Raw genomic sequence first — 16,951 nt, 5'->3', positions numbered from 1 at the left:
AGTTTAGCCAACAAAACAGCCAAAAGGAATTACACACAGAGCACACACAGTGGGAAAAAAGCCAAAAAGCGCCGCGCGGTCGCCTGATTACAAAAAGCAAAAAGACCAAAAAAAAAAAAAAAGAGGAAACTTTGACCTGTTCTCGTGCTGCTGCTGCTACTGCTCAGGTATGTCAAGTTCTGCAACTTTGATTAAAAATTCCACTAATAAACAAACAACACGCAAACAAACAAATAAACAGTGAAATGGCATTTTCTTTGGCTCTGCTCGGCTGCCGCTGGCTCCACCTAGCGCTGACAATGTGCAAACACACACACACGTGTGGGTTGGTGAGTGTGTGTGCGTGTCGAGATGATTGCGTGACATGAAAGTTGGTAAACACTTAAAATATATATGTATGTATGTATATAAATATGCAAGATCTACTATCCGGCTCAAATTGGCAAATAATTCAAATTATCTAAACTCTAATCAAATTTATTAAGCAAGAAAACTTCTCAGCTCCAATAATTGTTCATATTGATTTGAGTATTTAATGTATGGAAATTGAGTAAACAAAGAACTTCTGTTGATTATGTATTAGTTTTGTTAATTAATTAAGATGAGAGGATATAAGCATGATTCTCAAACCCTTACGCAGCTCAAGGAACCAAATTTTAAAATAAAAGTCTTAATTGTATTGTGCTAATATTTAGATATTAATCATATTCCCTTCCGGTTTATGTATTCTCGATATGCTAATGTATAAATCATGACTAGCAGCTACTGTAAATATAAGCTGACTGAAATAAACAGAGTTTGGTTCAGTTTCCATAAGCTAATACCTCTACTCTATCTAGGCTATTCCATTATAAATTCAATTACAAATTTAGCTAATATTTCTATATGCACAAAGTGTATGTCAATTTCATGAGATGCACTCACGAGTCACTCACGCAGCGCGCTCATCCTCAGCTGGTTACCTTAAGATGCGTTCCAAACTTTGGGGACGCTCAATAAACATTGCGTTTAACAAAAGTTTGTTTTTATATAAAGTTGACTCTTTTTTCGTGGAGCTTCGCTGTGCACGCTGCACTTGTAGTCTGCGTACGTGGCGCCATTTTGTTGTGTAAACTTGTTACCCATTGAACAGGAGCAGGAGTAGGAGCAGCAGCAGGAGCAGCAGCAGGAGCAGCAGGAGTAGGGACAGGTTGTTGGCGAAAGTTTGCGGCGCTGCTGTTTGCAGCCATTTGGTACATTTTATATATGTATAAAATTGGCAAATTTGCGTTGTTTATTTATGCGCTAGAGCGCAATACACACACCACACTCGCACACACGCACCCACCCACACAAACAATTGCACACACACATGCTGAATATATGCGTTTGTGATTGCGCATAATGAACGAGCTTCAGTTGCACTTTGCTCTTTAGTTTCGATTGGATTTGAAGTCAGCTGCACTCGCCAGCGCCGAGTTCAATAATACAACCAATTTATTAATTAAATAAATGCTAATTAGTTGGGGTGGGTGGGTGTGCCCACGCCCACTAACTAGTGCTTGTAGGAATTGCAGCAATTGTAATATAAATACATTTGTGCCTGGCGCTTGACTCATTGATTGATTTTGAATCATGTGTGCGATGTGGCTGCACTGCCTGCAGCTATACCCTGTAAATGTGCAGCTGGTGATAAAGGGGTAGTGTGAAATAGAATTAACTAATTGGTATCATCAACTGTTGAGAACCAAGCCATATAGAAGCTAAATATACAGATGTTCGGCAGCGCTGTCATCTATCGATAGGTCTAAATCGATTCATGCACATAACAATAAAATTAATTTTGTTTTCTTTCTATTTAGCTTCTTTTCTTTTAAAATGAATAAATATACCTTAAACAAGTAAGAAAGCTCTAGTCGAGACTGCTCGACTACGAGATCCCCTGAACCCTTGGAGTGTTAGCTATTTCAATAATTTTTCGCGTCTTTCACACGCACGTACGCACACACAGGCATACATACACACACACGCATACACACACTTACATACACACACACATACACAAACACATACACACACAAGCACCCACGCATAAACACGCATGGGCTGCAGTGTGCGCTTACTATGAGAACTTATTGATTAATAACTTTTTTTATGGACGTACGATCTTCATGAAACTTTCAGAATATGATTATAACATGGATATGCATGTAATTGCCAAAGCACAAGTCTCTAGTATTTGAAATACGCTTTTTACAAAAGTGAGGGTGAGGGGGTGAATTTAAGGGTGGGGGGTAAATTTTAACAAAAACCGAAATTGTATAAATTGCATATAAGCATACGTTATAAATTTAGAGACTCTAGCAATAAAGGTGTAGAAGATATAATTTTATAACTGGTTTTCGATAGGGTTTTTTATCGATAAAAAAAGATTGGGATGAGTTATCGATTTTTAATGATAAACTCGATATCCGCGCTGTAATTATGAACATTTTACAAAAAAATTTAAGTCTCTAGCTCTTATATCTTCGGAAATCGACGCGTTCAAACATACGGACAGACGGACAGACGGACAGACGGACGGACGGACAGACGGACAGACGGACAGACAGACAGACGGACAGGGCCAAATCGACTCAGCTCGTCACGCTGATCAAGAATATATATACTTTGTGGGGTCTGCCACGCCTCCTTCTGCCCGTTACATACATTTCAACAAAACCATTATACCCTGATTTCCCATTTTCAATGGGTTCAGGGTATAAAAATACGTGAAACTAGAGGGAATCCTTATATTATTAAGGATATTTTCGTGATAAAATCAGGTGAAATGACTTGATAGTTAGATAAGCAAAGTAAACAGTGACAGAAAGCTTGATAAGCTGAAAAATAGGATAGGAAAAACCTTAAATAAATTACAAGCAAATATAGAGGTTTCTTTAGAGTTCACAATGACTTCATTGTGAACTCTAAAGAAACCTTTATATTTGCTTGCTTCTTTAATTCAAAATACTAAAAATTCAATATTTTTGATAATTTTAATAAATTACAATAAAGACTCAACTTTTTATTTGATAAAAAACTGGTTCTTATTGAAAGTATTTGATGTATTTGATGTATTACATAGTAAGTAGCATCTCTTAGCTAAGCGTTTCAGGCTAGCATCGACTAGGATATTAGTTTTCCCTCTTATTTAAGTCACATTTGTGGCTTCCAAGTTGCATTTGGTAATTAATTGGACTTCGATCTCTTCGACTCAACTGCAAATCCAAATTGGAATCAAAATTAGTTTCCCAAGAGCAGCTGCAAAAATGGTTTCCATGTAATTGATGTGTGGACTACATCGATGCTGGTTGATTGCATTTGCATTGTTCGCATATGAATGGACGAGCACCAAGCAGCAGCAACAACAGGCAGTAGCATCGATTGAGAATATAAATACATATATTCTCTATATATATTTGTTCTGACATGTGTTTTCCATTTGAATTTTCCACTTCTTCGCTTCAGTGAATTTACTTTCGTTTACTGAGATTGAGGCAACTTCTGTTGCATCTAAGCTGCTGCAGTTAAGCAAAAATCACTTCCAGTTCGTGATTAACTATGTGGAATAAGCCAAGCGTGCAGCTTTCTACCTCAACGGCTTCCGTTTATCTTAGCAATTGTTACTGCCTTTGGCCAATGCGATAATTGGCTTCATGTGGAGCCAATTTCTTGGCAGTAGTTCAACGGCTAGCTCAAAATAAAGGAATTATGCAAATGAAAGTAAACAGAAAATGAAAGTAATGGAAAATGATGTATGAGCTGGTATCAATAATATAAAATATTTCTTAGAATTCAAAGCTCAAATTTGAATTAATTTTCTTGTCTATGAATATAACTAAATATATATAAAACTTCTGGAATTTTCTTGTTTTCTATATTTTAACTGGAGTGAATAACTTATTTATTTATACAGCTCTCCACTTGAAGTATCTCTTATAGAAGAGATGAAAAATACATTTTTATTGCAGCTACTGCTTCGCAAACGAAACGAAACGAACCCAGAGTATTTTCAGCTTTTCGATTTGGAAAATATGTTCGACTTGAAGCGCAGTCACTTGTAAATTGTGCTTTAATGTCATTTTGCTTTCTTGCAAGACATTTAGCATCACTCAAGTGCCAAACACACTCACACACACACGTCAGGCACTTTCAGTGCACACACACACTCAGCACTCACATACATTTATTATATTATGAATGTCTGGCACATACTCACACTTGATACTTGAATTGTACTCACTATTCGAATTGCTGTCTGCAATTTGCCAACATTTTCATGCTGCGACGCGGCGCAGCAACTGACACGAGAAAGTAAGAAAAGCATTTGCCACTCCCCCAATGACGCCCCCTACGTCGCTGTAAGTAAGCGTTGCGAGTCAGTCAAGTGCCGGAGAGGCTCGCAAGGCAAACATCAATCGATGCGAACGGCTCTATATATATACAATTTAAGATACATGTATTTATTTATATACGTATATATCTTGTGTTTTATTTGTTTTACAATTTTGTTCAATTATTTTAATGCAACAAATGTGTTGACTGTTACGGCACGTACAAGAAACTTGGCTCTGAGGAATTTGCCAGTAACATTTTATGACTTTTACTTTTGCCAATTTACGACACACACATATACATATATGTGTGCATACACACAGATATAGAAGTGTGTCACTGTGCTGTAAGATTGAGCATGTGGCGAGTGGGCGCTGGCAGTCGGCAATCTGTGGGAGACGTCGCTGACTTGCCACAAGAAATCAATCAAAATTGCCGCAACACAAAAAAGAAAAAATACATAAAAAAACACACACACACACAGGGTATATGGTAAAAATAATGAAAAAAAAAAAAAAAAAAAAAAATGAAAGTAACAAATGCGCACGCGATGCTCATCAATTTGTGTGTAGTTGAAACATGTCCTTGCTAAGCCCTCTTCATATAGGAAAGACTATCTATTTGTATGCGTGTGAGTGTGTGTGTGTGTGTGCCTGTCTGGCTTTTGTGTTTGCTTAGTGCAATGCAAACAAAGGACAATGCCGTGACGTGCCTTGTAACTGTGAGCTGCAGTCAACTGTCACTGCAGCCCCCACACATTGCAGCCACGCCCCTTAGCCTACTGCCTCCTTCTGCTGCTGCCAAGCTTGTTTTTGCTGCCAGCATTGCCTTTGCAGCTAACACGACTGACACACTTTTCATGCTACAATAAGCCATTATAATGAATGTAACCAGAGTGTAAGCCAAAATACCAACACACACACACACACACACACACACACACACACACTTTCCTATATACATATATACCAATACTCAATCACAGTTCGAGTTTTTTTGCAGGCCAGCGAGTGGCATGAAAAATATAACAAACCCACACAGACCCACACACACATGCATACATACACTCTTCATGACTTCATAATGTTCTGATATCTAAATACATTTATTCCAATGCAATTTTCAGCCATGAAACCACAAATTTTTTCCGTTTTTTGTTGAGCTGAAAAGCTACAAAGTTTAAGTTCTTCGTTATGCGGTTTGGTAGGCATTGAGTGCAGCAAAAAAAATGCAGACTAAATACAGACATTAAAGCTAATAAATCATCTGAGTTTATTCAAATTCAATAAAAATTCATGATGAAAAACAAAAATTTAAACGTTGAAAAGGAATTTTTGAATGCATTCAAAAATATTATTTGTAATATATGTATATGTATGTGTAAATGTATATATAAAATAAATAAAAGAACACAAATTAAGTACCAGATAAATTCCTAGAGAGCCAAATTTATTTTGATTGCTTTAAAGTTTATCTCTTAACATATGTATATGACATAATTTACATGCCTTGCGATAACTATCATTAAAACAAACACAAAACACACACACACACGCACACACGTACGTACGTTCACCTACAAGAGAACCAGTCTCATCATGACTTTGTCCATTATTATTTACAGCTTGGTTGAAGACGCATGGCTGTTGGGCACTCGGAGCTCGAATAATTGGCTGGGACGTGCACCTACGTTGGGCCAAATCACATGTGGGCCATAAGACAAATGACAGCTGGCAGCAAGGACAAAACTAGGCGGTTAGTTGGACAGTTAGATGGATAGTTGGATAGCTGGATGGACAAAAGGGGCTTAGCCAACCCTCATTTGTCACGTGATTTTATAAACTGCAAATCTAAGACAGAAGGCTCTTGCCTATTGCTCTGCTTCTTCTTCTTCTCCTTCTGCTTGTTGTTGTTGCTTTTATTGTTGCTGTCTTGTTATGTTGCTGGTCAATTTCGTTTGTAATCCCTTTGAGCCTGCTCACAGACACACCCACACACACACATCAATAGGCGGAGTGAAGTGACAACTCTAATGCCAGCTTGTTTGTTTGTCTACATAATTGCCCCAGTTGATGGCTTTTTGGGGTGTTCGTGCGGGTGCAGGGTTCACTGTAGTTTGAGTCTCTCATTTGCCTAAATGCCGCAATGTTGGCCTAAGCCTTAGAGCTCGCCTAAGCCCGGTCTATGCTTCTATGTCTACGTTGTTAGCTCACACACAAGCACACACACACATACACACACATTAATTATAAAAGACATTGCTCGGGCCAAGCCACAAAACTGCATTCGGTCGGACCCGAAAAAGGTTGCATAAGCCTCCAGCCAGCCAGCTCTCTGGGCTATTAAAGTAATGGCTAAATTTTATTTGGCTGCTAACTGGCCCGGGCTGCGGCTTACCCCACACCCAGCCGTTGCCCGTCAATCTCCGGCCTCTAAAGAGGCCAAGAGAAACGAAAGCGTGCTCTCTTTCTCTCTCTCTCTCTGAACTGCAGACACTATTACTCCCCTCCTCCATCACAGACGTCAGCAAGTTGACAATTTATCAGTGCCAATGCCGCACTGCGAAGTGCTGCAGCAAATATGACTCGAAATTACTATTAACAGGCTCTGTCTCAGACTCCCACCTACGCGAACCGCACTGCCAACATTTTGGCTGCTTTATGGGGCGCATCAAAATTTCAACATCTACATATATCTGAATGCCCTGTAACTAGAAAGCCATGAAGAGTGGAAGTTTAAATGGCTAGAGATAATTCAGTAAAATTGAAATATATACTTTTTATTATCTCTATATTCTCTATCCATGTTCAGCAAATCAAGCTATTCCTCAAATTCTAATATTTTTAGGTACATCAAATAAGTTTCAATTTTGTATTCAATTCCAATACCGTATTTCTAATGATTTCTTTTTAGATTCAGCTAGTAAACAAATTAATATATATATAGTTAAAATCTATTTTTAAAAACTTTAAAATAGATAGATAAATTAGTAGATAATTAGATAGTTTTGTTTGTATTGTAACAGATCGCGAATAAAACATAAATTTATAAATTTTATCTCTATCGCAATTACAGGGTATTATAGAATTAAGCAACGCAGATCATAAGCATTTTCTTTTCTTGCTTATTTTTTTTTCACATTTTGCATATGCGGCGTATACGTAATGCGCACACAGGTCCTTTTAAGCCCGGCTCTGGGGTGACAGCCCACGCCCACACACACATTTGACGTTTAGGCAGTAGCTGACTAGAATGAGAGAGAGAACATCTGAATTCTCGGATATGTGACAATGTCGCAGATTTCCAAATGCAGCGCACGAGTTTTGCATTTCAAATGGCTGCTGCAAGGATTTCTGATTGTGTGTTTCTGATGCTGACTTATCCGATCCCCTCGCCCATACCCATGCCGGCAGTCACAAGCATCTCCTTGGCACGCGCTTTAAAATTTAATTTGCTGCTCAAATTGGCCTCCCTCTGCCTCGGCTGCTGCATTATGTAGCTGGCATATATTGCGCATACGCATCGTTGAGCAATGAAATTAGCAAAATGCAAATATTTATACAGCCCCAAAAATGATATTTATACTCGAGTGTGTGTGTGTTTGTTTTGGAGTGTGCGAGTGTGTGTGCATCTGTCTAACAACTGTTTGTGCTCTTTGAGGGAGGCGTATGCCATAAAAATATGCATACATACGTATCTTTCAATATATCATGCATACGCCAGGTGTGCGCACACACACACACACATTTGTGTAATATATTTATAGCGTGCCGCTCAGATTTCGCTGCGTGCATGCGGCGCTCTGTTTGCATGCGAACTGACAAGCCAATTAAATTTGACATACATAATTAAGTGAAAATGCGGGAGAGCGCAAAAGGAGTTCAAACATTAAGTGGACAGGTGTATTGCATTTTTAATTAGCATGGAATTAAATTTATTGCATCGAGCATCGAAGTGTTGTGGCGCCTGTCTATAGTACCATATATTGATTGTCTACTGTAGTAATTTAAATAAATAATCATTGTTGTAACGGATGGAGAGCGAACTCAATTGCCATTCAAATTTTTCAAATTACTTAAATTTTAATATTGCTATAATTTTTGTATAGTGTTTTAGTCCATTTTATTGGACTAGCAACACTTTATATTAGCATTTAATAACATGGTGAACGTAAAATTTCATTTTTGAATTGAGTAACGAAATTTCATCTTTGAAAATATTTTCTCTTGCGCAAGTATATATTTGTTTATCTACAATATTTATTTAAAACAAACATAAAATTTTGCAATTCAAATAATATTATTTTATATATATTTCAAATTGCTCGATTGCACTGAAATAAAATGTGTCATTCCAAGTGCCACATAAGAATAAATTACCTAAGTCCATTATATATTCATTTATACTATTTAAACCTGTCTGGCGAAGCACCTGTGTTTTTCATATTTCTATAAATAATATTCGGTGTCTGAAAAATGAATATCGTGTTTCATGGCCAGCAGCTCAAATAGAAAACAAATCATTTAAGCACTGGCCAGATACACAAAAGCAATTTCTCAATTTTTCACGCCGGCAAATGGCAAATGCCATAAATTCAACAGTCACCCAGGCATACATATGCATGTTTATTTCGCCAGAGATATATGTATATGTATATGTATATATCTGTCTGCTGTGACAGTTCGCAGATCTGCTGCTGTCTGCGGCTGATGGAGCACACGTGTTCCATTCGGGCTTGCAGCGTGAATGCATCTTCGAGCAGCTTTCAGCTCCATCAGAAGTTGGATATGCCAGGTTGATTCTTTTACTATTTTATTTAGTCATTTTTGCGCAGCCTGGCTGAGCTTTGTGCTTAATGCCCGGCTATTAAAAACAAATTTATTGCCTATAATTAAAATTCGTGCCGGGCATGAAAAGAAAAAGTGTCACTGAAAAGAGAGCAAAGTGAAAATATTTCATGGCAATTTTTGCGGAAATTGTTGGAAATCGAGCGTGACAGCCGGGCAAAAAGTGTGCGTAATTCATTTTTGTACAGTTTAAGCGAAATTGCATAAAAATGAAAACGATGATGACGATGCCGATGCCGATGCCGATGATCATGATCGTGTTGCCGATGATGGCCAAAGTGTGTCAGCTGTGCATCAGCGCTTCAGCGAACTGAGCAAATGTGTGTCATACAGCCGCGCGTTTATTAATACCTGACTTTCAGGCGTGCTAAAAAGTCGCGGCCCCCAACAAAATTCGCTGCCAATCGAGTGGCATGGCGACGCGGCGGATGAGTCATGCCTCGGGCAGTTCTGTAGAAAATTACTTTTAAATTGCTCACACGAAATGAAAATTTATATCCTATACTTTTTATGCGAAAATTTATTTGTTTTCATATTGATGGAAAGACATAATTGCCTTGCTTCTCCTTTCATTTCATTATTGATATTACTTTATTTTCTGTTTTTCTAAATAAATACAACGAATAAAATATAAGTATGTACAGTGACGAGCAAAACTGTAACACGAGTTCAATGTTGTAACTTCAAGAGTCTGTATTTTTGCTTCTGCTATATGGATGTTTAAGATCTTAATTTTATTTTGTTAGTATGGTATTTAGCTGTCTTACCTGAAAATTTGAAATCATTCGGTTGACTGGAATAATTATAAGAAATAAAAATGTAAAGAATGTCAAATGTTACAGTTTTGCACCCGGGTCATTTTTCAACAAATGTATTTATTAATCATTTTTTAATAATTATGCATAGCACTTTTGACTTTTTTGCTCATTAATGTCATTTGCCATCATTTTTGTCGCACCATTTCAGCAAACTCGCGCACCAAATGTCCTTGTTCCTCTCCCACAGCTCTTTCATTCCATTTGGAGCCACCCATAATTCGCAAGCTGCGATTTCACATGACTATATATTTTCAATGATATTCATGTCTGAAGAGTATTCAGGACACTTCAGGGACTTGAATCCTTGCCATATTATCCACTTTTTGACCAGATTAGACGTGTTCTTTGAGTCATTGACAGTTTGCCTGTAATGTTACAGTCAACAGACTAGACTGTAGGATCTCTATGCTAATGCCGAGATTATCCATATGACTCAAAATGGTTGTTTATTGTTTCATCTGACCATATTAACAGTTTCAAGTCATATGGACAATTCTGGCATTAGCTAATGATATTAATGATATTACTTTATTTTCTATTTTTCTAAATAAATACAACGAATAAAATATACGTATGTATGTATATCTTTACCTAACAGCAGATGTGTTAATAATAACATAGAGATAGTCTAATATAGACATAATTATATATTGTAAAAATAGCTATATACTTCTCAGACTTCTCAGTGGACATACATGTTTATATATTTATTGTTTATTATTTTCCAATATTCCTACTTACAAATATTTCGCAATAACGACTTTCTATGATTTAGATATTGATTGATATTGATATTTCCCAAAGGAATAATTTAATAATAAGATTGTTTTAAAATCATTTAAAAAGCAAATAGGTACTACAATTTAATCAATACAAATATAGTTCGCGTTCATACATACGGACAGACGGACGGACGGACAGACGGACAGACAGACGGACAGGGCCAAATCAACTCAGCTCGTCGCCCTGATCAAGAATATATATACTTTGTGGGGTCTGCCACGCCTCCTTCTGCCTGTTACATACATTTCAACAAAACCATTATACCCTGATTTCCCATTGAAAATGGGTTCAGGGTATAAAAAGAAGAAAAACAAGTAAGAAAGCTCTAGTCGAGACTGCTCGACTACGAGATCCCCTGAACCCTTGGAGTGTTAGCTATTTCAATAATTTTTCGCGTCTTTCACACGCACGTACGCACACAGGCATACATACACACACACGCATACACACACTTACATACACACACACATACACAAACACATACACACATACACAAACACATACACACACAAGCACCCACGCATAAACACGCATGGGCTGCAGTGTGCGCTTACTATGAGAACTTATTGATTAATAACTTTTTTTATGGACGTACGATCTTCATGAAACTTTCAGATTATGATTATAACATGGATATGCATGTAATTGCCAAAGCACAAGTCTCTAGTATTTGAAATACGCTTTTTACAAAAGTGAGGGTGAGGGGGTGAATTTAAGGGTGGGGGGTAAATTTTAACAAAAACCGAAATTGTATAAATTGCATATAAGCATACGTTATAAATTTGGAGACTCTAGCAATAAAGGTGTAGAAGATATAATTTTATAACTGGTTTTCGATAGGGTTTTTTATCGATAAAAAAAGATTGGGATGAGTTATCGATTTTTAATGATAAACTCGATATCCGCGCTGTAATTACGAACATTTTACAAAAAAATTTAAGTCTCTAGCTCTTATATCTTCGGAAATCGACGCGTTCAAACATACGGACAGACGGACAGACGGACAGACGGACGGACGGACAGACGGACAGACGGACAGACAGACAGACGGACAGGGCCAAATCGACTCAGCTCGTCACGCTGATCAAGAATATATATACTTTGTGGGGTCTGCCACGCCTCCTTCTGCCCGTTACATACATTTCAACAAAACCATTATACCCTGATTTCCCATTTTCAATGGGTTCAGGGTATAAAAAACAGCAATATTATTTAATTTGATTCATTTTACATGTAAAGAGATTTATTTAGATGTTAATAAGACTACCTATTTGTACATGCATTTAACATTTAACTTGCTGATAGGTCAAATGAATTTACATAACATATAAAATACTCGTTAGCCAACTATAGATATTGTCATTTTATATATCTCATATTTCTTTGCTGTTAACCTAACACAGACAAAGACTTAATCCAGAACCTCGATTATTTTATTTTATGATAGCTGGATTCCAACTCTTCAGCTCTATATTTGCCCTTGCGCAAACTTTTTCAGAGAGTCGGCATATCTCTCTAAAGTTCAAAACTCACATTATCATCCAATTATTTATAGAGACGCCCATGACAGAATTCTTGGCACTGCGCCACATTGCATTTCTCTGCAATTTAGTTTTTTATTTGGCCTTTTTTATACCCATTGAACCACTGAAAATTGCAACTCTGGGTATAATGGCTTGTTGAAATGTATGTAACACGCAAGAGGATCCGTGGCACACCCCATACAGCGCTCCATATATGTATATACCTGACGAGCTGAGTCGAAAGAGTTTTTTCTTGCTTGCATTACGTCTGAGCGCGCCGATTACAGAATATATATGTAAGAGCTAGACAATTAAAAATTTGTTGCAGTTCGATAAGTATTTTAATTTTATTTATTTATTTTTTTTTATTATCGTTAAAACCCTGACCTAAAGCAATTATAAAATAATTTCTTCTACATCTTTAGAGGTAGGCTCTAAAACTTTTACATTTAAACCTATATGAATTTAATAGACTTTGAAATTCTCACTCCCTTCCCTCCATTCGTCAAAAGAAATGTATTTCATATACTCCAGACTTTGGCAACTATACACTTGTTGTTATAAATATTGACCACCTACCAGAAAAGTTATAAAACAATTAAACAGCAAAGTTCCCATAATAAACCTTCATCTGTTTGCAGAAAAAACTCGAAGAATAATTGAAATATGAATTGCTCGTAGTCGTGCAGTCTCGAGATGTCTTATTTGTTCTCTTAGTTTCTTTTTTTGTCGATTCGGCAAGTCTGTATTAATGGATTGCAGTTTGCGATTCCCAATTATGATATGAGCAAATAGTTTTGATTCGATATTTGTAAATAGCTTTGCAGCTGCCATGGCAGTTCGACCCGCGCTCCTTGCGGCATGCGCACAATACAGTTCTATGGGAGGGGTGGGGGAAGAGAAAGCGTAATTTATGGGCCATACGTGGCGCGCATTTATTACGTGGCCAGCGGTGTACGGAGCAGCCGTCCTGTCAGGTTTTGGCTTTTAATGTGCATAATTAAGCATTAATTACACTCACGTCCTGTTGGATCTGTCTCTCTCTCTCTCTCTCTCTCTCTCTCCCGGCCTATTTCGGTCGCACGCATTGGCTTTTTCATTGTTTGCTTTTACAGCGCGCATTTATCTCTTTCCCAGACGGCACAGATCTATCTGCTGGCCGCTCTCTCTCCCTTTCGCTGTTGCTCCCTCTCCCTCTCTGTTGCTTGCTTTCGCTATGGTCATTTAACCAATGACCATTTGAGCAGCGCTGACTGCACCACAATCAGCATTACCGCATTGGCAAACCATTTGCACAGTTTAAGCGTTTAATTGCAAATTTATTATGCTTATTTTGTGGGCAACACAATGACCATTCCGTAATTGATTGAGCTGCTGCCCATATCGGCATATTGGCCAGAAAGCGAAAGTGGCCATAAGCTCCAGCCGAACCCAGCCCCAGCGCTGATACGAGTGACAGATGTGCATTTGTCATGGCCTAATGACGTTTATGTGTTTGAAATATGGCAGAGCATTAAAAGAGAGAAAATATTATTGATATTGTATTATCTGCTGTCCCACAATGATGCCGATACAAGCTGGTAAAATGAAGCTATAATATATACTGTATGTTAATATTAATATCACGCGTCATTGAGGTTTCTTTGTTTAAAGATGTGCGTTTAAATAATTCCAAAATTCACTTTACTCATGCAGCTAATTACTATTATTTTTTTTATTTTTTTTATTTTTGGTAATATTCAGATAGTCTCTTCCTCTGACTTGATTCTACTCATGTGGTAGACTGAACTCATTGCATTTAATAATCTACCCTTATAGACTTTTTGAATGCCTCCTCGCCTTTTCTCTTTCTCACCCTCTCATTCTTAATCTTATCTTATTCAGGTCCTACTGTGGACAATGTCCCCATTTTACAGATATCCAAACAGTGCATTACAATGGCTGACAGACAAACATATCCGAGTGCAAGGCAAACGGACGTAAATTCTTTTTTGTTAAGGCTGAGGAACAGAGGCTGGCTAAAATAGTGGAAGTAAAGCAGCCATCTAGCGACCCTTTCTGGCTCGAGGCCTGAAGATGTTCTACCTGTGCGCAGTCCAGGCAGCACGTCTTGTATTGTTAAAGCTGATATCAAAGATCAAAGATACCCAAATATATGTCCGTTTGTCAGTAATTTTTTATTAACTCTAACATATATAAGGCACCCAATGCAAGATCTTGAAATCAGTGATCTCTGTTGTTACCACAGAAGCAAGTCTAATTCGGCTTCAGTGAAAACAACAGAGATGAAACAAACTGCTTAGCCATTTCTAAGGTAATACACATTTTAACTACATTTGATATTATTGACGCCATCATCAATTATTTTATAATTGAATGTACATATATTTCTTAGTCTATCCATATGTATGGGTTGTTTTCAGTACTTATAAGAGCTAAAGACATCCAGTTTAATGCTTAGAACTCTAGATGTTTATTTGTGTGTGTGCTCATGTACGGATTAAAATTGGTATCTTTGTGAATGCAGATCGGTTAGGTCGGTTCAGGGTATCTGATAGCTTGTCACGCTCATATTGAGTGCATAGGGTTACTCTGACTTCTTGCATAATTAGTTCAATAATGTAATTTTTTCAGATCTCAGGATTGCTCTTCTAACACTTGATACTTTATCTCTTTACGACTTTTCAACTGATTTCGTTCAGACTTTTTTATTTGCCAAAGCCTCATAGAATATTCATGCTTCATATATAGTCTCTCTTTCTCTCTCACCCCCTCTATTCACACATATTTTCTTTTCTTTTGTAAGAGAGAGAAAAATCATGTCCATTGCCACAAGTAATTTAAAATGTTGCGCTCCAATTCGCCTTCGGGCAGAGCGATGTCTTTTTCTGCTTCTGCTTTTGCTTCTGTTTCTGTTTCTGTTTTATTTCTGTTTGTTTTTAGTGGCTCAACGAAATTGTCACACGCTGCCGCAGTGGCTGCTGCCCACTGCCACGCCCACTCTGTCACATACGCTGCAGCGCCTTTGAAGTTATAGCCGCATCGCAGCGGCTGCTCTTGGCTGCGGTTTTCCGTCTGTTTTCATCCACATCTTCTCGGCCCACCTTCCCCATTCGTTCGCCCTCTCCCTCTCTTGCTATCAGTTGTCTCAGTCAGCTGCCATTGCTAGGCTTTTATTTGTCTTCAATTAACATTGCAACATGCCACTTGTGCCACATTTCGTGTTTCTTTTTTTATCTCGCCGACTTGTCTTGTTTTCCTGTGTATTTGAGATATTTTCTTTGCTTTCCTTTCTTTGCCATTTGCCTTTTCAATGGCTCCCACAGTGTGTCAGCTTATTTATTAGTTTTCTTTTCCCTCCCTCCTAGCTGTTTCTTTCTCCTTCTCTTTCTCTTTCCGTCTTTCGTACTTATTTTTAATTTACAAGTTTTTTCTCTTTCTGACAACGTTCTTGGCTAATGAAAGCCCCAACTACAAAGCATTTTTTTGCCTTTTCAACTTTTGCGCTTTTATGCAATGCCGCCAGCAAATAGAGAGGGTTGTTGGCGGAGACGGAAGCGAGGGCAGGGACGCGGGCGGGTGCCTATGGGCAACCTGTTTGGAAACTGTGTCAAATGCAATATTATTATTTATGCTTCAGCTTTTTATTTTCGCTTCTCCGCCTTCTTTCGCCCATTTTTTCGCTTATTTCTGTTTATTTGCCCTGCACTTTGTGTAATTGACAAGTTTGTTGCATACTTTTGGGTCGCTTGCCAATAATTGCAAATGGCGCTTTGCGCGGACCTCGGAATTGGCTTTGACTCTGCTGTCCGGAAACTTTGCCTGGATTCCTGTTGCCATGAAAGCAATTGAGATTGAAAGATGTTGACGGCTTATAAGTAGAAGACGTTTTTTATGGCCCTAATTAAGTAGGGCACGGCTAAAGTTTTTGTGTGCCAGCACGAGCGATGCCAAGAACTGCCCAAGGAATTGTGAATAGCCATTTGTGCATTTTATAACTTAGATGCTCATCTCGGCTGACAAAAACAGGGAATGGCCTCATATATATATCAATGCAAAACTTTGTTTCGAATAAGTTGCACGAGTATTTGATTGATGAATTGAGTAACTTTGAATGGGATTGCCCCGCTAAATGGGGGACGATTAAATGCAACACCTGTAAGTCTTCCATATGAAAATTAGAATTAACAAATGCTTTAATTACTCATGTATGTACATAAATATGTATGAATATATAAATGTATATGTTCATGCATGAACATACATATATACAAGCAACGCATTCATGCCTCCTACGATAGGAATCAATAAGTGGCCAATGTGTGGACTGAGCCCCTGAGTGATCTGAGTATGTAAGAGACGAATTTCGAGCCTTACAAACTCATCAGTAGATTTGAGGATTGAAAATATGCATAAGCCTAGGTATAAACATCCTGATTCAGAAGAATGAAGTTACTAAACACCATCATAGTCAAATATATTTCTTGGTATGTATGTATGTATTTGTGTATGTGAATGAGGACTAAACTCATATGACTTGGTATAAATAAAGAAATTAATAGTTGCATTGTGTATAATATACATTAGGTATCGAATATTATTTCATATTTTCTTCTCCTTACCA

At 37.7% G+C, this 16,951-nt stretch overlaps 1 protein-coding gene across 1 annotated transcript in view; it reads left to right on the top strand.

The window, feature by feature from the left end:
* mspo (M-spondin) overlaps positions 1 to 16,951 on the top strand; it is a 69,891-nt gene that overhangs the window by 34,895 nt on the left and 18,045 nt on the right. The window lies entirely within an intron of this gene.

The sequence above is a fragment of the Drosophila arizonae genome, chromosome 5 (assembly GCF_054131065.1).
Source record: "Drosophila arizonae isolate 15081-1271.41 chromosome 5, UAZ_ARI_1.0, whole genome shotgun sequence".
NCBI classification, from domain to species: domain Eukaryota; kingdom Metazoa; phylum Arthropoda; class Insecta; order Diptera; family Drosophilidae; genus Drosophila; species Drosophila arizonae.
The sequence above is the reverse complement of the archived record's forward strand: the minus strand, read 5'-3'. Positions and strand labels throughout refer to the sequence as shown.